Source organism: Cynoglossus semilaevis, chromosome 8 (assembly GCF_000523025.1).
Source record: "Cynoglossus semilaevis isolate Cse_v1.0 chromosome 8, Cse_v1.0, whole genome shotgun sequence".
Lineage (NCBI taxonomy): Eukaryota > Metazoa > Chordata > Actinopteri > Pleuronectiformes > Cynoglossidae > Cynoglossus > Cynoglossus semilaevis.
Window position 1 is genome coordinate 23300810 of NC_024314.1, and position 24832 is coordinate 23325641.

The window sequence follows — 24832 nt, forward strand, 5'->3', positions numbered from 1 at the left end:
TTTAGGAGGGGAGGATGGAGGTGGGGGGCATACGGTGTCAGACATGGTTAGGACTGTTGCCTTACATCAAGACAGATCACAGGTTTGCTGGTTTGATCCCCAAAGTTTGCATCTTACTGTATGTGGGCCATGTTTTTCTTCAGTTTCTCTTTTTTCTTTCTACAGTCTGAAAAACATGCAGGGTATAGTTTAACTGTTCACGCTAAATTGACCTTAGGTGTGAATGCAAGTGTGAATGGTTGTTTGTTTGTGGAGCTGTAAAAAAGACTGAAGAACGATAGCAAAAAAAAAAAAAAATTGTGAAAGAGGACCTGTCAAAAACAAAATGTTTGTTATTGCAGTTTCTTTTTTAAAGGAACGTTGTTTGAGAAAATATTGATCAACAAGAGGCTTTTAGTACCTTTTAAAAAATCCTGTAATTACAATATAGTCCATAATAATAGTTTTTACATGCACATCTGCGTAAATGGTGTTGTTTTTCAGTGTTTGCAGAATTTGTTTAAAAGCAGCAAAAAAAAAACTGTAGTCAGCTGAGGAAAAAAAAAGTGTTTTCCGTTGTCTGCACTGTGGGGAATGTAAAATCTTCCACTGTGTTCTGTGCTGTGAGAATGTTAAAAGGCTCCAAAGTGGTAGCACAATATCAGGCTCTTTATTGCTGCTTCCCAGTGCAGCAATAAAGAGCGTTTTATTTGCTCTTGCTGGTCAGGGTGTGAATTCATCTTGCATTTCCTTGAGGACAGAGTATAAAGCCGCTCCAGAGAAACCCTTCTGTGAGCCGTTCAGGATCAGCTCTCCTGCCTTGCATCCTCACCCACCCCCAGCATCCTCACTGCAGAAGTGTCCCTTTAATAATGGCTCTGAATCTTTGCCGGGGCCACAGCCAGCTGACCCTGCCACCTGACCTTCCCCGTGGGGTGGTGGGAGGCTTGGCAGTAACACCACAGCTCAGGAAATCGATGGAGAAGCAGAAAGTTCACGTGCTGTGAAGCTATGGCTGGTTGATCTTAGAGGAAGCACGGCGGTTGGTGGGAGCCCCCGCAGCGGCTGAATAATATGATAAAAATGATGACGTCTGTGACACGATCATTCTTAGAACGACAGTGTGACATCGGGAACGGTCGTTTCATGTGTGATATTTTTTCCCTTTATATTTGAGAATATTCTTACAGAAAGCAACTGGAGTTTACCACCATGAGAGAGTAGTATTTGTTGTAATACTGTTTTATTATTCATGTATTCAGTATGTAGCAGTAGTGTTATATAATTCATGTAAGGACTCCCAACAGTGTATTCCCCAGACTCATTTTGTTCCCTGAGAGTCTAGTGGTTCAGTGTGGTTTTATTTACTCTGTGTCTAAAAATATGACTGCAGTCTCCGGAGCTGTTTAGTAATGCCACTGCAGACCGGGTACAATTCAGTAGTAAAGCAGAATTTACAGCAGTTTGGATCTGGAATGGTGAACAATACCTCACTTTTTCCAGCAGGGGGCGCTTTACATACTCAATACGCACCTGTTTACAATTCGAGTGCACTAGCATGACGGCATAATTCATTCCGATCCTGTAACTTTGTCGACACGTTTACTACACGAACCAATAAATGTTTTTACCTTTTCAGGCTATCGTGACATGGGCCATTCCCCTACTCCCTACTCCCTCTGTAGGAAATTATATGTAGTGCACTATATAGTGGACTAACCGGTTAAATTAAATTCTCGGACACTACGTCGGCACGCAGTTAATTACGTCATTAATGTCACACATATAAAAAAAACGGACAAGTGGACACTGCTCCTCTCTGCCATGTCGTCACGACTGCAATGCATGATGGGGTATTTATTGCTTTGGAAGTGACCATTGGATGTGTACTAGATTTCTTGGTGAACTGTGAGATACACTGAGTGACCGACTGTAGGTACAACAGCGCTGAGCGCCCTTAACAGCCTGAAGCTAGTGTCCACAAAATTGCTTTAAATAATTAGATGTCACATTCTGTGACTCAGAGCAGAGAGGTAGAAGACTCGATTATGTCGGTTTCCTTAGAGCCAGGAACTCACAGGTTCGGTGCTCAACCTCTGGTCCTTTTGAATGGAGTTTCTATTTTTTCTGCAATGTGGACATGGGTTCTGTGCCAGCAGTTCTGTGGTTTAAAAGCATCCAGACTGGAGTCTAGGTTAATGGTTCACTCTAGGTGGATCAGTTAAAGGTGTGAATGTGAGTGTGAATAGTTGATTTTTCTTTTTTCCAGTTGTATGGATTGTATGTATTGACGTCTCTTTGTGATGCTGAGAATGATTGATGATAGGAGATTAATGAGTTAAATGTAATGATTCAAGTATCAGTCTGTGTGTGCTGATTCTGCCCACGCCCCTCAGCTTTGTTATTCCTTCTCCATCGTCTCTTTCACCTACAGTCCATTGTTTTCTTTACTGTTTTCTCTACACTTTTTGAAAATCTAAACCCGACTCTTATCGAACCGCGGCTGCCACGTTAGCGTCTGGTTGTTATCACCGTGTTTTGACCACAGCGTTCGTCTCGGCGCTCGTTCACAGTGTCGAAAGAACTCTCTGTTTTTATTCTCTCTTTATTCGATGCCGGTTCACAGCATCCACGACTGGCACCACTCGCATTGAAATTCAGATTCATCAACACCATCCCATAATTCTTCTCTGCTCTGGTGGGAGCGTCGCCACAAAGCACAAGTGGCCATCTCGTTATTTGATGAGCATGATAATTATTTCAGCCATATGCCAGGGCTTTGAAGCACCTGATCTGAACCCAGCAGCAGACAGAGATGGAGTCCAGCTGAAAACAGTTTGCTCCCGACACGCCGTCTTTAGCAGCGTTTTCTTTATTCATTATTTGCCCTTTTATCTCTTGCTGCTTGCCTTTTTTTAATCTCCGTCTCATTTCGGCCATTCCTTCAACAACTCACACACACTCTCTCTCTCTCTCTCTTTCTCTCTCTCTCTCTCTCTCTCTCACACACACAAACACACTCTTCCTCTATCGTCCCCAACCCCCACCCCATGCAGCCCCCTTTGCTTGATTATGTCGAGCCAGAGTCGGGGAGAGTGTCACTATGGAAACAGGGGCAGATGCAGTGGAGGGCTATCTCCGAGAAAGAGAGAGTGAGAAAGAGAGAAAGAAAGAAAGAGGGAGAGAGAGAGTAGAAAAATAGAATACTTGTAACTGACCAGTGTGTTTTATTGTCATTTGACAAAGATCCTGTCAAATGGTCGTTGTGAAAAAATGGACACATTTTACTACTGATGAAAACACTTGGAAGGACATAAAATCATCATCCACCCAAACCCCCCCCACCCCCACCCCGCCCCACATGTTTGTACAACACGCAAACAAACCAGAATTTTCTCCATTGTGCCGCCTGTACTGCGCACTATTCTTGTTGCTCAACACCTTCCAGTTCCAATTGTTCTCAGATTGATCCAGTACAGTACACTACAGTACAGTACAGTACAGTACTACAGTGTAACCCTTCTACTCCGTCCTTAATGTTTGACGAACCTGTCATGATGCCCACGCCCTTCCTCGGTCAACATTTCCACTCTAGACGACTGGAATAAATCAGAGCAGCCTGGACTACTCCGTAGTACTACTACTATACTTCTCTATACTTGACATACTGTAGTATAGTGCAGGCGTATAGAATGCCATCAAGGAGCTGAAATTTGGAGCCCAGTCTGAACTGTGGGCTGAATAGGATTAACATTTCTAGAATGGTCTACTGCTGACAGTCATTTAACCAGAAGTGAAGAATTGGAAGAGCATTTTTTTCTTTAAAATAAATAAAAAATAACATTTAAAATATTGCCTTCAAGAAAAATTTGAATATTTTTACTAGTTTATGTTTTTTTAATATAACTGTATATATTTTATTTGAATTGATTAGAGACGTAACATTGCACATTGAATTTGAATTGGACCATTGCATCAAACCTCCAGTTCACATTAGTACAGACCTGAAGACAACCATACACACGAGAAACTCTGTCCACAGGCCTGGGGTTTGACACATGTAATATAGTGAGTATGAGATAACTAATAACTAACATTTGTAGATCAGTAAATGTATGAAAAGTAGTGAAGGCTGGATTTGGAGTAGAAACAATCGGCTGCCTTGTCCACAGGTCTGGAGCAGAAACGTGCAGACGGTCTGAGAAAATGACAAAAAAAAAAAGAATCACCGGGTGGAGGAGAACAAACTGAGGCTCCAGTGTTTCTATACATGGAATTACGCTGGAGTTCATCTTCATTTTCTACAGTGTAATGCCTGTCAGAGTGGTGGCGTCGGAGCCAGTCTCATCAGTCATTAGGGGAGGGCAGCTCACCAGACCATTACTGAGCCACAGATAGAGACAAACAACCATTCACACTCACATTCACACCTCCGGGCAGAATCAAACCAACAAACCTGTGGTCTGCTGCTGGATGAGAGCACTTACCACGCCGCGTAGTGGGTCCCAAAATCGGTGCTCGGCCCCCCTTGGAGGGCTCCAGGTTATTATGGAGGGGCACAGCAGGTGAAGATTCAAATTCAAATTTTTTTTCTGCAGCCGTTGTCCAGCAGATGATACTGTGTTATATTTGTCATGCCCTTTTTCATGGTTTTTAACATTATTCCTCGTGACTCAGTTCCACGGGGTGAGGGTTCAGAGGAGAGGGTGAGAGAAGTGAGACCCTGAATTTCTTTTCTTCCTTTATTAAACGCTGCAGAAAATGCCGTTTAAAACTGCCTTGCTTATTTACATCCTTCTTCCCCAAACATATTCATTCCTACTTCTATTAATCGAAATAATTCTGCAAAACACTGCCCCCTACTGCACGATCAGGCACGTTTGTTTGCAGGTTCATTGATCACAGATGTCTGTTAAAGTATAAATACGATTAGGACGAAGGGGATTTATGTTGTTCAAGGGTTTAATTTGATATTTTAAAAGAAGAAGTGAATGAAATCTTCTGGAGTCTTAATCTTCTGTCGTGACATGTTTAGAAGGAGAATTCATAAAGATGTTTAAAAAAAAAAAGATGCTGATGTTGACCCGTGGGGTCATGAAGGATGAACGTCGTTTTCCCCCTGGTTCCCTTCATGATGAGGTGCAGTGGATCTTCTGTCTCCTCTGTGGCTGCAGCACCTTTCTTACGTCTCTAAATTCTCTCTGGACGCTCGTCCTCCTCCTACTGTCCTCCTGCCTGGGACCTCCATTTCCAACACCCTGTCTCTGTCAGTCCCGGTCGTTTCCAATGAAAATCCTCAGTCTCTGCACTTTTGCCACATTCATCTCAGCCTCCTGTTCTTTTTAGGCTATAAAATCACATCAGCTTTTACGAGCACATTGTAAACCATCACTTTCATTCTTGCTGCCACACTTTGCCCCGAGTCTCGTCTCCACCCACTCTTCCCTGTCTACATCCTGCTGTTTCTCACCGTGGATGGTTGATGATTTAAACTCATCCACCTCTAATTTGATAAAAAAAATAAAAAAAACCCTTAATAAAACCAAGTATTAACAGCGGCGTTTGTTCCCAGATTGGATTATAATCCATCATGTGTCAGATTTTGTTTTTCCAGTTGTTGGTGATGGGTTGTTGAGCTCTGTGTTGAAAGACCTTTCTTTTTTTGTGTCACGCTTAAGTTTGAGGAGGATGTGTACGGGGGAGAAAAGCGAGACAAGAGGAGGCAGGTTAGAAAAAAAAGGGGGAGGAGTAAGAAAGGGGAGTGAGGGGGGGTCAGCATGGGAGGGAGGTATGATAGTGAGAGGGGCTGAGACAGTGGCAGAACAAGCCAGAGGCAGAGGAGGAGGAGGAGGCAGCAGCAGAGGAGCAGCGGCGGCGGCAGCGGCAGTTCTCCCCCTGAGCCTCCATCCCAGAATAGACAGACAGAGCGAGGAAGAGAGGGAGAAGACCCGGAGAAGACCGACAGTCCCGCCTCAGCAGAAGGTCCCAGCTGCTGCTGCTGCTCAAGTTGAAGCCCAGACACCTGCTTCAAGGTACGCTACTTCTCAGTGTCTCCATTTAAGACCCTGCTCCTCTGAATCCTTATCAGGAGTGAGGAGCAGCAGCCGTCAGGAGCTGGAGGAGCTGTTGAGAGTAGAGAGAGTGTGTGTGTGTGAGAGAGTGTGTGTAAAAGATCCTGACTGTAGTACAAGGATTCCACTGAAAGGTTACACTGTAGGTGACTCTAAGTGAAAACGAGCGGTAGAAAAAGTAGACGGAGCTCACCGGGGTCTGACTGGTCCAAATGTCAGCTCAGATGTAGTTTCTCTGACATTTGGAGCCTGATAACAGTTCGTGTAATCAGATGATGTTACAAAGGACCGAGAGAAGAGTTGATGGATTGTTACTCCGAGTCTATTCAAAGTCATACAGTCAGTGCAGAGAGATGAAAACGTGAGCTGCTGTTCCATCTTCTAGTTTCTCACTTGCTATATATATATATTTTACTTTAAAATCTTTTTGTTTTCTGCTACAAATTGTAACAAAGTCTTTTTTTCACTATTTTATACTTTATGCCTGAAAACCAGTCTATTTTTTCCATGCGATATTTGATCATTTACATGTAATATTCTGAAGTATTTGTATCAGTGTGTCATTTTTTTTAAATATATGCCTAACTAGTACCAGAAATGAGAGCTGAGTTGTTTAGAGCCAGAGTTTAACACCACCTCCGTGTCTAAGACTCTTCCTTTGACCCAAGTCTCCTAAGTATGTGTCAACCACTCTCTTCATTAGTGCCATTAAGGCCTCTCTAATGTTATCAGGCACATTTGCAGTATTGATCTGCCGACCAGTTCCCAGAGGGACAACAGTTGTTCAGAGCAGCCGCAGGTCTTCGTGTTTTTTTATTTATTTTTTTTATCAGCATGCAGCAGATACGTGTTCAGAGAAGAGAGGGGAGAATTATCGAGTGGACTAGCGCAGCGCGGCGCTGTGTCTTTGTGCAGGTGTCATGATGTCATACTAAGTGGACCTTCTGAGACATGATAACAGGGAGGAAATGAACTCAAACTGTAATGACAAAGAGTGGGGCCGAAGGTCAAAATAAGACACCGATCCCATGACATTATCACAGATCTCATTTTTTTTAATGACTCAACGGTATCATTTCATATTTCCAGACCTTCATGTAAAATTTAGAAGGTGATGAAACCCGGTGATTTTCTGTGACATCAGGGTGGAGCAGGCTGCACCAAATTATCGCCTGGCTCTTTCCCGAGGAAATGAAACTCTGCATAGAAATAAGTATTGTGTGAAAATAGGAGAAAATCAGACTTTGGTAGGCTCAAAATTTAAATTGTCAATTTTCTAAGTCTTAGTGTAGGTTTCAAACTAATGCTTTCAAATATTGAGAAAAAAGAATGATGTGATGGAATATTGTCTTTTTTTGTCTGATTGTTTTGACTTGAGATGCATTGATTGAAAATATAATTTTCCAATGTGTTATTTGTTGTATTGTTTGTTGCAACTGCTCGATTCACCTGTCAATTATTTTCTTGAGAAAAAAGAAGACAGAGTCTGAAACAAAATCCATTTACATAATTTGACCTTGAAATTCTTATAATTGCTCCTCAGAGCGATTCTCTAAACTAATGAAGCCTGAGTGAAAATTCCCAGCAGCAAAAAAAACTCCATTGTTTTTTATCATCTAAGTCATGTTTTCCAGAAAATCGCTAAAATAGATAAAAAGTCCAAAAAGGCAAAACTAAAGTCAATTAAGTAAAAAGCCGATATATATCAGCAAAAAACAAAGACACAGAAAAGGGAAAAAAGGAAAAAAAAATCCTAAAAGAGCTTAAAAATGAAGCTAACATTATGCTAAGCGATTCAACGTTAGCACAATGCTATACATTTTTTAAAAATGGCAGAATTAGACTAAAGTTTGCCAGAACTACAAACCAAAAAACAACCCTAGTCAAAATGCAACTGATAAGTCATTAAAAGCAAAACTAACTAATTTTTTGGAACAGCGCAATTTAGCCCAAAGCACGTTTTAAACCAAGAAAAGCGAAGTCAAATTAGCTTTAGCCAACAAAAGTAATATTTAGCAAAAATATATCCAATGTTTAGAACATTATGGACAAAAAAACCTTTTGTAGACCGAAGGATTTCAAGCACTTAGCCAACATTTCGTTAAAATGGCAGTCAAGATTTAGCCAAAAAGAGAGAAAAAAAATGGGCGGAGAAAATGTCACGTGAGCAACTGCAGTAAAACTTAACCAGATATAGATCATATTAAGACTTTAAAATCAGTGCAAGGCACAGAATAGAAGAGTAATCGACTTAAAACTGGGTAACAATACGCATTTTCTTTGCGAGAATCAATAATGATAATATGACCCACAGGATATGTAGAAGACAAAAAGGAAACTAGAAAAGGTAAAAATTAACAGATGTAAATTTATATCAGACACTTTTATTTTTAATCACCATTCCTGGTTTTGGTCGTTGGCACATTGTCTGCAGAATTCCCATGTTATTCTGTTGTAAAGCCACAGATTTATAGACAGTGATAACAAGAGGCTGGTGTTTTTTTATCACTTCTGAGAAGCCGCCTCGTTTCAGCCTCGCCGTCACAGCACAGTTAGAGAAAGGCTGCGCTCACAGTTGTTGCCGTCTTGAGGTCACTCCCTGCAAACTCCTAAAGTAGATGCATGTATTCATGTGGCCGTGGGCAGCATCTGTGTGTCTGTGGACAAGCATGTGGATGGCAAAGAAAGTGTATGGAGATCAATGCAAGCAGCTGTTCTCTCTGCACTTCAAACGTCGCTCTGTTGTTGGCGCGGTGAAGCGCCGACAAGGCCCGCGCGAGGGGGATCAAAGGCTAATGAGACAGCCATCGCACAAACGCAGCCGGCAGAGCCATGAATATTGATACGGCTCAGGAGGGAGATGGAGGCAGGGTGTCTTCACCGATAAATTAAAGAAAGGGGGGAGAGGGGGGACTTCAACTGTACCGTGTTGGTTGGAAAGGCATCGCCAGAATATGAGGTCATCGCGCCGCACAGGCTGATGAGGCGTCTGATTTAGATTCTTTGGAGGTGTTTAAAATGCAATTTTTCTGCTCATCTTTCACTTTTATGATTCTTCAAGTACTTTGGCTGCTCCTCTAGCTGGAAAAAAAAAGACTTGCACTGAGGAGGTGACTGCCGCAGACGTTCTTATGTAACATCTCCAACGCTGTCACTCACAACGACTGAGACTAACAAGCAATGTCATTGTTACATAAAGAGATTATTGAAATCTTTTTAGGTTAATTAACCAGTCATTTAGTTCATAAAGGGCAGAAGACAAAATACTGAAGAAAAAAAATCCTTCAAAGTCCACAAACCAAAGACAGATCAGTTGAGTGTTCAAATTTCAAATCACTTGTATGTTGTATTCAAGAATTACATTTCATTGTAGCTCTGCTAGACATGGCAAGATGTCCACACCAATGAACATGGAGCATTTGTGCAAATTTTTTAAATTTCAAAATTCGTCAATCAGGTCGGATTGAACCCCCTAGCAGGCCAAGTTTGGGCCATGGGCCTTATGTTTGACACCCCTGCCTTAAACCTTTGTGAAACACACAACATTTTCTATCGGCCTGATGTCTGTGGTAGGGTTTTTAGTCACCCTGGTCATTTCAACCCTGGTTTGGCAACTGGACTGGTTCAGAACTGAAGAAAGTCTCTTGGTCTTCAGGAAACCTGAGCCAGTGATACTTTGATGCTTCTGGTCTTTCAAAGCATTCATCTTAGCATATCTTCTCACAGCAACGTTTTTTTTAACTAGAACTAGAAAGGTTTTTCCTGAACTCTGTAACATTCAGAGTCACGTCCTGAGGTAGACAACCAGCAACTTTTAACCTAGTTTTCATTAACATGTGGTTAGAAACTTAGTTAAATTCTAAAACTTTATTGACCAAGTCCTCCCCGACCTGACACCTAAGTAGAACTGAACCTGGAACCTTTTGCGTTTAGGGCAGGAATCCTACAAATGTGTCTCCAAAACTCCCGCCCAATTCCTTAAAAAAACTAAAACCCAAATATTTTGAAATGTCATTTCGGCAAGTAAAAAGACATGTTGCTGCAAAGTTGCTCCAGGACAAAGACAACATCCTAATGACTGAAATGTTCCGGCTCTGCGTCAGTCAGAACAAATCTGTCTTCTCCCTTTTTTGCCTAATGTACCAAAGAAAGGTTCGATCACCTGAAGGAGTAGTGCACCCCCACCCCCTCATTCTCTCCTCTTCTGTCAGTGATGTGTTGTGTGTCTTACCTCAGGGTGATATTGTTGTCTCCCAGCACACTTAACCTCCCTAAGGTTGAGCAGTGGTCGACAGCTAGCTGGCATGTTAAATTTAGATCTGCGGCTGCGTTATCTATCTGAACATTGACAAGCATCTCCCACTCCTACAGTTTGTACAAAAAATAACTAAACCAGCTAAAGGTGACATTTAGAATCTCACCAACCAACACATCAAACTGAAGGTAAAGAACACCCCGAAATGACTCCTTTTTTCTTCGCCGAGTGATCTGTCATTTCTGCCCATTCCGCCTGTCAACAGGCAGGCAAATAGGCACTGGAGGGAAGACGAGTAAAGTGGCAGTGAGAAGGAGAATGATGCGGCAGGAAGGCCGTCTACAGTACGTGGGCGACTTTGCCTCCATCTTGACTGGGGCTCGTAAATCAAGCCTCCCCTCCGGGGCCTATCTTCCATTCTCAGACCTTCACAACAGCTTGTTCTCCAGCCTGTGACGAGAAGGGCTGTTGTCACAGCAGCCATCGATCCTGTGGGATGAGTTTGTTGGAGCGGGGAATTTCAGCCGTCTGAGTGTGTGGTCACTGAGGTGTCCCGTCTGGACTCGGTGTCAGTCTGTCTACGTGTCTCTCTGTCTGAGGGACACATGGCTGTCTCTCTGTCCAGTGTCGGCACAACGCCAAGTACTTTCAGCTGCAAAGTCCGACCTGGAGAACAGATACAAATATCTGGGTTAACTAAAGACTAATGAATTTGTTCCCCCCAGAAATTTAGCGTGAATTTTCCCCACAAATATATTGATGATATAAGATAATAATAATTAAAAAAAAAACATTTTATATTATTGTTATAAAAATGGGTAAAACAACCAAGCGATGGACAGTAAATGGAGCTCGTTTTCTCATGAGAAAGTCTTGCAATAGTTGCAGACTCGTAACAGAATGGGATTTCGGGAAGCTCGTATCAAGAGGGTCCACTGTGTTATGCATTGTTTATACATAAGCATTTCATAGACGTTGAAGTATTAACCCTGGACTTTATTTAAAACACTAAATCCTATAAAACTCCTGTTCTTTTTAAACAGAGAAATTCAAACATTTTCAGTTCAATTTCCCCACTATGGCACAAAAATGTGCCCGTTTATTCCTTTTGTGCCTTCTGGGGAGTCCTGTCCCCCTATTTTGGAAACCCTAAAGCAAAATATATACAAAAAAATATATACAAAGACAATGAGAGGAAAGTATTGGGGGGAGGGTCGGGATCAGCTCCCATTAGGAGATGAACTTAAAGTAACTATGAAGTACTTTTATTTTTACTGTGAAAAAAGACTAAGTCAGATTTAAATAAGACAATAGCGATGGACAAGTTAATGGACATGAAAATCCTAATTTAATTTATAGCACCCCCTAGAGTGTTGGTTGAGCTACCTTCCCTGTTTTTTTTTTTTTTTTTTTCAAACGTGACCAGTATATTCCTGTATAAAACAGGTTTTGGATCACGATTATCAGAACTAGAGCAGAGCACCAAAAGCCAGTGCTGTGTGAGAACCTCCTCAGTGGGCGGCTCCTGTTGCCACTCAGTCCAGACATGACTTGACTGACAATGTGTGCAGATGAGGACGCAGATGAAAAAGTAAATGTAAATCAAATCAGGCGCAAATTTAAAACAGCAAAAAAAGAAAAAAAAGAAGTTTAATCCTGCACAGTAATGGATTTTCAACATTCTTACCCAGGGCGGAGTATACATCAAAACCAAAAGGCTTAAATTATTCACCAGCTCTCACTCTTCCCCTTAAAAGCCAATTATGGGGACGTTTCATGGGAGCGAGGGACAGGATTTGATCTCTTGATGTCATTTTAAATTCAAGAAGAAATAAATTAGAAAGATTTTATTTAACATTTCCAAACCCCATCAGTGCGAGACAGTAGGTGAATATTTGACAAACTCAAATCTACACTCACCTGCTTTGATTTTCATATTTTATTTTTTTGTTGTTTTTCATCACCTTTTATTGACGCCCACATGCCAGTCTTCGCTCATCTGGTTAAAGCCAGAAGAAATGCATATTTGAAACCTTCAGTTCCCATTAAATGCAATGAAAGTTAATATTTAGCAAATATTCAACCATGAAATAAAACACAGAGGCACCAAAACCCTTCCATCAGTCCGAGGTCATGGAGGAAAAAAATAAAAGAAATGAATTTCATCTGTGGAGCTGCAGAAATGGCATTTAAATGAAAATGCAGCGAAAATGATAACGGCAATAATACTGCAGCACCATGTCACGAGTGTGCCTCCGCGTTCTTTGTCCTCCGGCACTTTCCCAAGCATTTCTTCATCTTGTTTTCTCACCCTGAAAGCGTAGTTTGTAAAACTCCACCAGCGCTGCACATAAGAGCCTACTCCCACTCAACCTCCCAGCCTGCTGAGAGCACTTGAAAGCAATTTTCTTTTAATCAAGTTCACTATAAAGGGCCCTCTGATGCCAACCTCAGCAACACTACCATTTTGTTTTTGTTTTTTTGTTTTTGTTTTTTTTGTCAGCCGTATCTCTCTCCAACTATATTATATTGATTTCTTCATGAGCGTTAAGATATACTGTTCTTGACAGAATGAGGTTTCTCTTTATTGACTTTCAGAACCAATACATAGGCTGCACTTCATTGTCCCCATCATTCAAATGTATGCATATATTTTCACTCTAAACATCTACAAATCATAAAAACCTTTGGCTTCGAAACCCTGCGGGCGATATATATACATATTAAGACATATACAAACTTGTACGATACACGTGATGTACACAGTATGAACCACTGGTGGAAATTACAGTGTGTTTTGAAAGATACTGTAAATGAAAACTGTGAAGGAAACCATGTGGATATATATACATATTAAGACATATACAAACTTGTACGATACACGTGATGTACACAGTATGAACCACTGGTGGAAATTACACAGTGTTTTACTTATTTTGAAAGATAATGTGAAAGAAACCATGTGGATTTTTTTTGTTATTTCGCTGATCCCATTTAGAGGAAAATAGAAGGGAAGTGTCATAGGAGATAAATCTGAGTAAAAAAATGGATCATCTTGATAGAATGTCCAACAAAACCTGATTCTTAGCCACTGTAATCCCCTATAATTGAATCTGTTTAAACAGTTGTGTTATTTATCATCTGTTTCCTCTCAATAGGATTTCAATTTCCAAATAAATAAGATGAAATTATTGATTGATTAATCAACTTTCATAAAAATTCTATTACAGTTTATTTACATTGTGAAACATATGAATGAAAAAACAAACCAAACCAACCCCAGCCTTTTTTAGCCATAGGACAAACCTACTTCTTTTCCTACTTAAACAATGTCCTTTTGGAGACAGATGGGATTTATTGTTTTTCCTCCAGACTCCATATGAGCTCATCCTATTTGCCGCCGTCCCCTCCTGATGTCCTCGGGCAAAGAAGCTCCTGCTGTATGAACGCCACAAACAGTGTGGGTATTTTTTATGGCTTTGCCACTTAACAGTCAGCGACCTTGAGTGTGATGCTCTGAAACGAATATGAATGCTGCGCCGCCCCACAGTTAATTCTCGGCACATTGGTACAAGAGCACCTTGTTTTTGACACACCGTGACTGCAGACATTTGCGCTGGCGTACGTCTGCTGATAAATGTTTAATGAAGGGTGGAATCAACAGTGTCTGTGCTTAAAAGGAGCTCTGCGTTGCTGCAGGATCCTTCTCAGCCAAGACTAAAAGGAATATTTAAATCTCTACCCGCTCCACCGACGATGATGCCTGAGTTTAGTCGAGGTTTGAGAACAGTTTCAGGTTCTGAAGAAATTGGATTTACGCTGTGAACTCTTACAGAAACTCATAAACACGGTAGCTCACAGTATACTTCATTAACTTTACCACAATTTTCCACTGCAGATATATATATATATACATATATTACTGCATCCATCTGTGGTGTTATTGTAGTAATTCTCCATGTCTCATTTGAGCAGATTTCACTGTGTCAAACTCCCGGCCCGCAGGCTGGGATTGTCACAACTAGATTTCAGTATAACGTAGTCCGACTCTGGGCTGTTATTTTTTGCCCTTCACTGGGATGGCATGGGTAACAGTGGCCCCCAGCTCCTCTGAGTTTGAGACCCCTGACCTACAGAAAAGACTATAGTGCGGGGGTTTGCAAGCTATGGCTCCTGAGCCACATACTGCTCTTGAGTTCCTTTGCATTGGCCCTTTTACAAAATCAGATTTGACTGGGTCAATTGACCAGTATATATGTGTATACATTATTAACAATAATTTTACACCACAGGTTTATGCTTGCTTGCTAACAGCCAACCACCATAATGTCACTGCCCCTCCTAAGGCAAGAGGCAACTTTAAGACAAAGAGAGGTCACTGTTGGTGATATGTAGTACTAAATGTAGTAAATGTATTATAATAAATACTGAATGCAGTTTCTATTAATTAATCATTGTAGGAATTCAAGTCATTTAAGGCTTTCCTTTTGTACTTCTATATAAATCTGTGGTATTACTGCAGTACTTAAAACATCACATACTGCAGTACTGGCACCATTACAGTGGTGGGAGTTTGGTGATGAATATTATTAAGTTGTAGAATAATTTTAAAAAATCATCTCTTGGTGTTTAAGGTTGCAGAGAAATTAGAAATCGTTTGTGTTGATACTGATGACCACTCCTGGCAGGTTTGGTCATCTGCAGCAAGTCTACCAGACAGGGAAATTTAACCCACAACCCTGTGGTTGTCAGGCAGCTGCACTTCCGACTCAGGTCCAGTGGAACAGAGCATTTCCGATCGCTGCTGTTTAGATTATACTGTCAAGGGTATAATTAATGAATTGAACCACTTTCATGGTTAAATCACTGGGTGTAGACAGATTTCCTTTGTCTGACTAGGTGAGAGTAAATCAACCATATTCAGATTGCAGGTGTTTTTTACTCAGACTCAGTGAAATGAGACTCTACAAGCACCACAGTTAGAGCAAAGAAAACATTTAAAGTCAAGTGTTTGGAAATGACACTGAGAGCAAAAAGAAGACCAAGATTTGGAGACGGTTTTAACAAAAGGAAATTCCTGTCATCCTTCACCTTCTGTCGGCCCAGAGTGATCGTACTCGAGGCCACGCCCACCTCTTCTCAACCACACCTCATCAACATTAACATTTTGGGTTCTGTCATTTTTACCACACAACCCAAAAACTACATAATTATGACCTATCTGCCAGTGGGACCATATATTTCATGACACTGGGGACAAATGTTCCATCAAACTCTGGAAATTGTTTTTTTTTTTTTTTTCCTAAAGTGACTGAAGTGGAATTTCTGTCTCCAGGCCAAGAAAAAAAATCATTCAGTGTTACAGGAATAAGATGGATGGAGTCTGAGAGCAAAATTCTTACCACCATTTCTGTACATCTTGTCTCCAGGTCAGGAAGACGGCATGTGCCAAGGAGACGCGTCGGCTGTCACCCAACCTGAAAACCTGTCAGTGCACTGGCTGTCCTGAACACACCGGTGAGCCTCACTGTTCCTTCTGTCTCTTCTCAAGAGTCTCGAGTTGACGGATGATGGTGTGAAAGTATAGATTAGACATTGTGAAGTGTGAGCACTGACTGATGTGTCACGCACGCCATATTTTATTCAGTGTATTTTTAGCTCTGCTTCAGCTTAAGTTTTAAGTTTTTTGCAATGAAAAATTCAATTCATTCTGATTAATATAATATTAATGTTGAAATCTCAACGATGCATTCACTTGTCACTGACTTTGTCCGTAAACCAAGGACGGGATCAGAAGTACAAGAAAGTGAAACTCTGAGGCACAGGATCGATATCCTGGACTCTAATCCTACAGCAGGGCTGCTCTTCCCATGAATTTTAAATCGGTCGTCGTGTTTCTGCACATTTCGCTTCGTTTACTCCCCGCTGCTGAATCCCCAAGAGGGAAACCTGCAGAAGTGAAGTCAGGCGGCTGTATTTCGACATCATGTTTAACAAAACGGCAGCAGCCTGTTGAGACTCGCAGCCTTGATTACAGTTTCCTCCCCTGATTTTTTAAAATGTTTTTTTATTTCAAGTACACTCTCAAGGGACAAGACAAAACTTAACATGCTTGTTAAAATCTAATAAAAAAAAAAAAAATTTTCTTCTTAGTAACCTCACATAACTATTACTGTCGTGATTAATGGAAAACCACTGCTGGGAAAATGTGCTTAAAAGTGATAAAACAATTATGCCACATAATGTTTTAGTGGCTAATCAGGAGCTAATGGTTCTGTTAGCAGCACAACTGCCACCTTGGTTCTGTGTGAAAATGACATCCTCACAAGCTCACGCTAATTTTAGTCAAACTTCTAAAAGAACTGTCAGGACAAAAGGTTCCCTAATTAATAATAATACAAAAAGAAAATCCCCAAAAGCGAATAAAGCTCTGAATTGTCTCCTGAGAGGATATGAAAGTTAGGAAGAACTCGGTGGAAATGGGAACATAATTTAAATCTGAATAAAAGCCCGGCTGCTAATAAGCACCTTCTCTCTGACTTTTGTCTGCTTTTGTCTTCTGTTTCATACTTTTCTTTTTTTCTCCCCCCTCCCTCTAATTTATTTTTAGAGAAGAGAACTGCAGCGCTGCAAAAGCGCTGAGTGATTACCTGCACAATCTGTATCCACCTGTTGTCATGATGATGATGATGAGACTCTGAGTTCAAGTCGTGCAACAATTACTGTTCGGAAAAGTGCGGGAGAGCTGTGTTCAGCCCGCGGCGGATGTTAATGAGATGACTCCTGTGTCCATATGTTGCCTTTTTAATTTTACACTCAGTCACCTGCAAAGTGGCCGTGTGAAAGACTTCAAATTCAATCACAGCATGCATTCGGGCTGCATTCTGAACTGCAGCACATTATGTGAGTCTAGTCAGTGTCCAGCAGAGCGGAGCTGTGCCTTCCTACCCCGGGGTAGTTACGCCGGGAAAGGATGATGTGAGTGGAATAAGCAGTTTACGCGGCTGAACGTGGCCCTAATTTCGCTGTTTCGCCACCGGTTTAATGACGGCGCCCTCGGAAACGCTCGGGTTGAAACGTTCCAACGCTGAACCTCTTGGGCCAAACTCCGGTGACACTTTCCAATCTGTGTTAATGAGATGACTCGGCCATGTCCACGGGTCACGGTGATATTTACAGCCCGGCGCTGAAGCGGCAGAGATTCACGCCTCCCCGTGGCGCTCCCTCTCGCCTCATTTGCATAGCTTTCAGACTTTCCCTTTCTCCACTCGCTCCCTCTTTCACCACGCTCGCTGTGCTCCGGCGTGATCGACAGGCTCCTTCGCACTCTCTCCAGTTTATGTCGCACGACGTGGAATAGCAAATGATTCCTGGCATTAGCATAATTGTGTTTTTGAAGAGTAAAGATTGGGGCATTAGAGATGCTACTACATGTTTGTGTTTCACGGATTTGTTGTGTTTGGGGCTCTGAGCCCAAGGGGCCACCGAAGGGTGGGTTGATGGGTTGTAAGGACCCGGGACCCCACAGGAGCCGCACACTAATGAGTGTAAGGCTCCTCTGTGATGTAGCAGATACAGGAGACACAAACCTGTGTTGTTGTAACCAGGGGTGGTCCCAAATGTCTGAGGCAGCGGAACGAGGCAACACTTTGTGAGCACAAAACTTTGGACTTAACCAACGTTTTGACAACATGAGGGGCCTATTCTGCTGCTCCTCCAAACTTCAAAAGATTCATACAGGCTCATGAGTTTGTTTTTTTTTTAAAAATTCCTTCATTCATCTTTAATTACTTTATCGTGCACAGCAGGAGCTCCACTTGTTTTTTCAGCAATCTGAACCTAAAAACCAAACAGAAAAAACACTTTTGGGAAGAAGCACATTGAATGTGTAAAGGATAAACACAGGCAGACAACAGTTGTCGTTATAAGAGGTGGCCCTGTATGAAAGGGCGGGGTATGTGGATGGATTCCAAGGGCCCCTGACTGATGGGGAGCCAAAAAATGTATCATAACATTACTGTAAAATATTGCTTTTGAGTGGGTGGGTATCAGACTTACATCAAAAAATGAATTCTCCACTGTACATAGAACTGTATTCATGTTCTCATGTGTGTCACAAAGAAGCCCATTGTCATATCCTTCCATGGATCCCAGAATTCCTAATTCCCAAGTATTAATATTCAAGCTCCCAGGTTGCAAAAATGAACAATTAATTTTATGTTTCTACGAAAAAATTGATGTCACACACTGGCCCATTCAAATCTAAATAAAAAAAAATCAATGTCATACTTCCTTTAGTTTTTGCATTAATTCTTGTATGTAAGCTAGCAGGCTTAGATGTTGTTTTACACTTCCCCTGAAATGTTCCGGCGCCCCCTAAGGGAGGCACGCCCCACACCTTAGTTTGGTCAAAACCACTGACCTAAACAACACTGAATACCTGAACAGCCATCTGTAAATCTACCACCTTTTACACTGAAGTTTGATTGGTGCTCGTGGTTAAGAAACTTTCCATCGCTTCCCTCAACGTCACTCAATTTGAGGGTCAACGAAGCATTGGCCTCGATGTTACGCCGTATTTGACGCCTCCGTCGGCCACATTGACATATTTGTGTTCCACCGGAGTGATGGATGCAGAATCGACCGCCTTGTTAATGTTGGTTAATATTCCCACACTCTCGGGGCCCCCGGGTCGTGTTCTCCATTACGGCGTCACAAACCTGGATGTACCAGTGATTAGTGTCGTGCACATTCCCAGCTATCAGACATGACTGAAGCTGTCACTGTCCCACGGATCCTGCCGCGGGGCAGACATGATGTACTTTTTTGCTGGAACTTCCTCTGGGCGAACTTGCTCACTGTAGCTAAATTATTCAGGGTGAACTTGTCTACTCAAAGGCACAGTGCTGGAACGGTGATGGTGTGGAGAGGGGAATGTGCGATTGCTCAGAGTGTTGTCATATGAGTTATTATTGAAGCAGCCAGATATACCACAATGCAGCAGATTCCTGCTCCGGCCTTCAATCTGCTTCAGGCATGAAAGCCCATTAAGATGCATGCAAGAAAGAGGCAGAGGCTCAGAAAAGATGTTAGGAGGAAGAAAAAAGGCAGCAGTCTGAGTTATCGCCACTATTACACTGGCCTGCCTTTGTTTTCTTTATTCTAGTTTAATCTTTCATTTTTGTTTCTGGTTAAATTATTCCTTTGTTTGGGTTATGAAAAGACACAGTGTTTTGTTCTGGGAGACAGAAGAGTAAAAAATTATTATTATTATTTTTTAGGATCATTATATTTTATTCGTTATATATTTGGCCATACTGCAGCTGTATTTATTTATTATTATTAACTGAACAGCAAATCAGTACAAATATATAATATATATATATATATAAAAGTTTGTACTATATTGATCCCATATTTGGGAAATTGTTGTTTTAGCAGCAGATTTGCTGTTAGGCTGCCCCTAGCAAGCGCCAAGCATGTGGTTCCTCTGGGAATCGAACCCAGGTTCCTGAGGCAGGCGTGCTAACTGCTACACTATGGAACCAACAGTAAGATAGGAGGCACCTGGATTTGAACTGGAGACCTCTTGATTTGCAGTCAAATGCTCTACCACGATATTCTATTACATTAATTCTCATTCTCAAATCTTATTAAATCACTTTAATGAATAAAAAAAATTGAAATTGAAAAGAAAAAATCTAAAATAAATTTGAAGGTCGAAGAGGGTCTGTGGGCTGAGAGCAGCCCCTGGCCTGGCAGTTTGAGAGCCGTGGTCCAGGTTGTGTATTGACTGTTCACTGCTGTAGCGTAGCTGTTCTAACATGTGAAGGCTGAGAGTCAATAAAGCAAGAAGCAGAGACAATAGAAAAGAGAGAGAGGCAGAAAGGAAGAAGGTGGAGGCAAGAGTGTGAAACAAACCAACCGACAGAAAGTGGGAGAAATATGGAGGCTGCGAGCGCAGCCAGACACTGTTTGGGAGTCGAACATTCATTATGTCTGTTCCGCTGGTGCTGGTAGCTACGACACAGTAGGAGATCTCAGACAGCCATCACAGGAACCAAGGGCAGTGCCAGAGGCTTGATTTACACAAACAAATAGACATTTCACCCTGCGTGACCTGGATCGGACTTTTTTTGTTTCTCAAAGTTTTGCCAAGTCTATATAGATGCTGCTGCTGCTGCTGCTGCTGCTGCCGCTGCCGCTGCCAAGAGGAAATATTCCTGTTGTATAAGCTGTGAGTTTTGGCAGCTCCACCGCCTCACCCTTCCACGCTCATCACATCTGTGTAAATTGCAGTTTGTCCAGCTTTTGCTGTCAACAGGTGCAACGTTATGAGATTTATTAAAAACGCAGCGGGCGTCAGAGCTCGGCTGTGGTTTTTCTCTGAAGCTAAAAGGTGGTGATTTACTCTGTGGACGTCTGAAAATCAACTAATTTTGTTGCATAAACAACATTACTGTGAGATTTTATCGTAAAACACAAAATCATAGCAGGTAGTTGGCAACGCAGGAGCCGTGTAATTACTATATTTCTCTCCAATTCAAAATCCAATTTACTTTTTTCAATTGACATAATTATCTAAGTACATTATTGACACTGGGGCTTTTGTAAGGTTTGACAAAAGCTACAACTGCTATGATACCATGGTATATTATGAATGCAAATTACTGGCACAAAGAAATATAGTGAAAGTTTGCCAAGGCATGCAGAGCCAAATAAAAGGAACAATGGGTGCAAGGGAGAGTTGGCCAACTGAAATGTGGCTTTTCTTCAGACGATTTGGAAAAAATGACTTGGACCATTATTGGCTTTACTTGTCCGATTAAACAGACATTTTGTGGAAGCAACAACTTGTCTCAAAAGAAGAAAAAAAAAATCAATGATTAAGCCATAAGGTTGCTTATTGTTATGCCGTTAACTACGTGGACTTTGACACTGTAACCAACAACCAAGCTCTGACAACAGATGGTTATAATAAACCAAAAAAGAAAAGTCAAATTGTCAAACGGATCATGAAGGACCGTAGACTGATTCATATTGTTCAGGATATTGATGACTAATCACAATGAATCATGATTAACTAACAGCTACGAATAGCATAATTATGTATTTAGATTGTGATACAGACACTCGGAGAAATAATTAAACAGGTAGGCTCAAACTAGGGCTCGTGGGCCATTTTTGTCCCGTCAAGTTTTGTTAAATGTGGCCCATCCAATCAAAAAGCTAATCTTAAAAAATATATATGTATGGTTGCCATAAAACATCGCTGAATGTTTAGTCTGTAAAATCTTTGCCAGGTGTTCCCTAAACATTTAACAGTTAGTTGTTGCTGTAACGCTCTGCTCCGCTGTACTCGTTATAACCCAGGTAGCAGCAGAGACAGTGGCAGATGGCGAAATTAAAAGTTTTATTCCTTCACAGATGTTAATTCCAAAGCAGTCTGTTTAAATTTAAGAAGTTCTATATTGAAGAATCAGGCTTTTGTTTTATACATGGTTAACTGGGAGTTTTCATTTAAATGCTTCGTTTCTAGAAAAAAAACAAAAACCATCACTTTACAGGTGTGTGTTTTAACGTTACATAATTAGACTCCTAATGAACCGCGTCGTCTTTACAGGTGTGCATTTATTAGCCGTCTCCCATTATTGTGGAATCTGTTAACGGGAACAGAAGACCGATTAGATTGGAAATTTCCTGCAGTATAAAAAGAAATCGACATCACCGTTACCTGAGAGTTTAAGTCCAGTGTGTGCTGCCAACTCCACTGGCCTCTCTGTGATTTCCACCAGGCGGAGAGAATACAACTTGGTGCCAAATTGTTTGACACGGAGCTGTCAGCTGATTAATTTAGATTTTAATTTGATTAATTACATGTGCTGTAATTAATTAATCATGATTAAGAACATTGCAAGAAGAGGGATTTTAGCCACTTAGCAAGACGGCTAGTGAGAAACGATGAGTAGAGGGAAGGACATGAAGCTAACCTCATTAGCTATCAACAAGTTGGAAACATGTTAAAAAGAGTTAAAAATGATTTTCTTTTCTTACTGTACAAGTTTGTAAAAAATGTGGCGCTGCAGTGCAATAGGATTAATTAAATGTGAAAGACACTTTTATACATTTTAATAGAGCCCAAGGTAATAGGAAGGTGGACAACGGTTGTATTTAATTAGTCTTAATTAATTTGTTAGAATTAGAAGTGTTTGTGTGTTTCACCTTTTGTGACTGAAAGACAAATGAGAAACACGTGACGGCGAGTCATGAGGCGAAAGGTCCAAAAATAACTTCCATTAAGGTGAGAAAAAAAAAAGAAAAAACAGGAAATCATTTAAGAGCCGGACGCTCACGGCAGCTCTGATTGAGTGTAAGTGTCTGCGTTGGCGGTCAAGGTCAGCTGATAATGGGAGAGATTGAGGACGGCGTGAGGCAGCGGGGGTGCTGAGGGGGAGAGGGTTGGCAGCAGTCTCAGGTAATGAGATTTATGACCCTGAGCCTTCAGTGCCCCCCCTCTGCGCCCCGCTACCCCCCCCCATCCACCCCCCCCAGCAGCGAACATGATTTATAGATCTAATAGGCGTCAGCGCTCCCTCCTAAGATAGAAGCTTGGTATTATCACTGAGGGAGGGTCATCTATTCAAAAGGGCAAGATCGTAGTGACAACTCTACCAGGGTGTGTGTGTGTGTGTGTGTGTGTGTGTGTGTGATGCTGATGAATCACTGCAGGTCCCACATGTCAAAGCTCATGACATGGCATTCAACATGTTATTTGTTATGTTCTCCATGATGCTCCATGCTCCATTTTGGGAGGAAAAAAAATATCCATAAAACCAAAGTAGTGACAACAAAATCCAAAGTAGAGATTATCATCCTGTTTGACCAATTCAAAATAATCCATATTACACATAAATGACCAGCTCTTCCCTGATCCAGTTGACTTTTTCAGTCGTGATTTTGGTTTGAAAAATCGCCCAGAAGTTTGGAAGAACTCCAAGCCATTAGGTGGCAGCAGAGTGTGATTCAATGTTTTCAAAGCAGATTAAACATGTAATTTTGTTTATTATTATTATTGTTGACGTTTTTGAAGATTTCCCTGTATTCGCCTCTTCTCCAAGAAGTAAAATACTAAGTTCGTATCTTGGACGAGACATGAAATATCATCAAATAACTTGACCTAGTTTTGTATTTCAAGACAGAAAATTATATTCCACATCCTTTTGATTGCCCTTTTCCTGGCGGATATTTTCTTAGCAAGCTTTGCTCAAAGGTCAACACATTAATTCCATCAACGCATTAACAACTAATCATGGCCTAAATGAGTTTCCATGATCAAATTTAATAGTTTTATATTTTATATGATATTAATTATAATAATGGCTTACAGTACATTTAACTTTTTAAGCATTACACATAAACATAAGAGCTCATTTGGAAACAATGTCAGTTAGCTAGCACCTTCTGTTCAGTAGTGGTACTGCACCCTGAAAAACTGGCAGTGCCACTGTCTTTACAAACTGTTATGTTTAATCTACACCCAAAATAATGAGTGTTGCTTTTGTACATGGTATGTGTCTGTGCTGATGTACAAGTACATCGATCGTCACAGATAACATGACACATTGATGGCAGTAAGAGTCCAACACTGGGTGAATGCATCCAATTAAAATTATCTTAATAAACTATCTTCAACTAAGTATTAAACACCAAATAGGTGGGCTATGTTATAGTGAATACATGACATGACCCATGCTGTCAAATAGTGTTTACAATTAATGGAAAAATGAACTAAAGTGCCAGAGTCTGTCTCTGTTTTCGTGACTAAATTCCTCAGCGTGTGTTAGACGAAAAACACAACTTTTAAAACGCTTTGTTTCCTCCATCTCTGTGAAGGTCATGGAACTTCAACGTCAAGCGTAAATGTAACCGTTGGAAATGTTGTTGCTCACAGGTGGCACCACTTTATAGAATCCTTCAAAAGCACTAAAAATATGCCTGGAAAACAGTCTTCAGAGTGCAAACTCATATTCATCTCATTAGATTTGATTGGCCTACCTTGTTTACAACGACAGCTACGGCGCTACGTCTGTGTTGCTGCTAATTGCTTTAAAAAAAAAACAATCCATGTTTGATCTGGAAAGTCCATTTAAATTTGCATGCGCTCTAATTTTAATTTCACCAAAAAACATTACACGTGACAGGATGTCGTTATCTTAACTAAACACAAGACGAGGTCTGAACAAGGCTATTTGTTTACCAGATGTAATAAATGTTAGGTGGTTTGAGGTAATAATTAAAGAGAGAACAGTTTAGAAGAAAAAAAAGAAAAAGGAAACACAAAACAAATGTAGACGGTGATTAGCTGCCACGCAGATGGAAAGAAATTACACGAACACGCCACCCTCCACGTTGTAGCGCACCAGCTCCAGACAAAATGACACGCTGCTAAAACAGCACACAAATAATGCTATTGTTCCAGAACGCTGCACAAGCCAAGGCACAGCAGCAGCAGCAGCAGCAGCAGCAG

At 41.2% G+C, this 24832-nt stretch overlaps 1 long non-coding RNA gene across 1 annotated transcript in view; it reads left to right on the plus strand.

Moving 5' to 3' along the window:
• Positions 1–4397: 4397 nt before the first annotated feature.
• LOC107988820 (uncharacterized) overlaps positions 4398–24832 on the plus strand; it is a 57712-nt gene continuing 37277 nt past the window's right edge. Inside the window, exons 1-2 of the long non-coding RNA XR_001760320.2 lie at positions 4398–6011; positions 15735–15822. This is a non-coding gene — a long non-coding RNA (uncharacterized LOC107988820). The remainder of the gene's footprint in view (positions 6012–15734; positions 15823–24832) is intronic.